Source organism: Arachis ipaensis, chromosome B07, assembly GCF_000816755.2.
Source record: "Arachis ipaensis cultivar K30076 chromosome B07, Araip1.1, whole genome shotgun sequence".
Classification (NCBI taxonomy): domain Eukaryota; kingdom Viridiplantae; phylum Streptophyta; class Magnoliopsida; order Fabales; family Fabaceae; genus Arachis; species Arachis ipaensis.
In genome coordinates, this window is record NC_029791.2 from 4,886,214 (window position 1) to 4,888,316 (window position 2,103).

A 2,103-nucleotide genomic window follows, 5' to 3' on the forward strand; every position below is an offset into this window, starting at 1 on the left:
CTCCTTCTCCTTCCCCCTTCCTTCTTCTCTCTCTCTCTCTCTCTCTCTCTCTCTCTCTCTCCTTTCCCTCCTCTCTCTCTCTCCTCCTCCCCTCTTTCTTCCTCTCTCTCTCTCTCTCCCCTCTTTCTCCCCCTCTTCTCTCTCTCTCTCTCCCTCCCTTCCCCCTTCTCTCTCTCTTCCTCTTTTTCCTCTTTCCCCTTTTGTTTCTCTGTCCTCTCTCCTCTCTCCCCCTCCCCTTTCTCTTCCTCTTTCTCTTTCTCTCATTTTTTCTTTCTCTCTCCTATTCCTCTCTCTCTCCTTTTCTCTCTCTCTTCCTCTTTTTCCTCTTTCCCCTTTTGTTTCTCTCCTCTCCGTCCTCTCTCCCCCTCCCCTTTCTCTTCCTCTTTCTCTTTCTCTCATTTTTTCTTTCTCTCTCCTATTCCTCTCTCTCTCCTTTCCTTTTTTCTCTCTCCTTTTCTCTCGCTCTCCTTCCTTTCTTTCTCTCTCCTTTTCTCTCTCTTTCTTCTCCTTTCTCTCTCTCCTTATTCTCTTTCTCTCCTTTCTTTCTCTCTTTTCTCTTTCTCTCTCAGCATTTTCTCACTCTATATCCCTCTTCTCTTTCTCCCCCTCTTTTCTCCAAAATAAGAGAGAAAAGGAGAGAGAGATAGAAGAGAAAAAAAGAGAGGTGGAGGAAAGATAGGAAAAGAGGAGTGAGAGAAGGAGGAGGAGGAGAGAGAGAAAGAGAGAGAGGGAGAGAAATTGAGAGACAGAGAGGAGAGAGGGAGAAAGAGAAAGAAAGGGGAGAGAGAGGGAGAGAGAGACACAGAGAGGGATAGGGAGAGAGAGAGAGAAATGAGTGAAAGGGATAGAGATGGAGATGGAGAAAAGGGAGAGAGAAAGAAAGGGGAGGGGAAGAAAGAGGGGCAGAGGGAGAGAGAGAGAGAAAGGAGGGGGAGAGATGGAGATAAAGAGAGAGAGGGAGAGAGAGAGAAAAGGAAAAGGCAGAGAGAGAGGAAGACAAAGAGAGGGAGGGGGAGAAAGAAGGAGAGCGAGAGAGAAGAGGAAAAGAGAGGAGAGAGAGAGAGGGGGAGCAAAGAAGAGAAAGAGAGGAAGAGGGGAATGAGAGAAAGGGAGAGAGAGAGAGAGGGGACGGAGAGAGAGAAGGAGAGAGGACGGAGAGAGAGAGAGAGAATGAGAGAAAGGGATAGAGAGGGAAAAAGGGAGGGAAAAAGAGAGAGGGAGAGAGAAGAGAGAGAGGAAGACAAAGAGAGGGGAGGGGAGAAAGAGGGAAAGGGGGAGAGAGAGGGAAAAGGAAAATAGAGAGGAGGGAGAGAGATAAAGGAGGGGGAGAGAGGGAGAGAAGAAGAGAGAGAAAAAAAGAGAAATGAGAGAGAGGGAGGGAAGAAGAGAGAGAGAGCGGAAGAGGGAAAGGAGAGAGAGAGAGGAAGAGAGAGAGAGAGAGGGGGAGTGTGAAAACTAGTTTTAGCCTATAAACCAGTTTAAACTGGTTTTTTTAATTAAAACCACTTTTATTTTTATAAACTAGTTTAAACTGGTGCACTGTATTATAAACTAGTTTAGAACCAGTTTCATGTGACAAAGCAGTTTGGTTCAGTTTCTAAACCATTTAAAATGGTTTAGTGCAGTTTCAGTTCAATTCATAGAAAAACTGAACCATGCACATCCCTAGTTGTTATTAGGGAAAGGATATGATGAAGAAGAAGAAAAGGAAGAAGGGTGGAAAAAAGAGGTACGCACAGAAGCTTGAAGTACCCTAAACATGGCTGGAAGTTTGATTATTTCTTTGGTGGGACGCCATTTACGGATTTAGTGTCCAAAGATAAATAGGTAAAAGTGTCCAAAGATAAATAGGTAAAAGAAAGAGTAAAAATTTATCTTTTTGAGTGTTTTTGCCCAAAACTCAATTTTAGATTTGACGATGAAAAAGATGTGAATATAATTGTTTAAATAATAATTGTTGTGTTCTTATCTTCTTCTCTTTTGTCCTCACTTCTCTTTTTCTTATTTTCTTTTTTTCTTTTCCTTATAATTAGAAAGATATATGAAATACTTAATTAAGGTGATTGAATATTTAAATATATATTATTATAAAAAAAATTATTG

At 42.1% G+C, this 2,103-nt stretch overlaps 1 protein-coding gene across 1 annotated transcript in view; it reads left to right on the top strand.

Moving 5' to 3' along the window:
• Positions 1 to 2,103, top strand: part of LOC107609312 (cyclin-dependent kinase C-2-like) — a 16,934-nt gene that overhangs the window by 14,362 nt on the left and 469 nt on the right. The window lies entirely within an intron of this gene.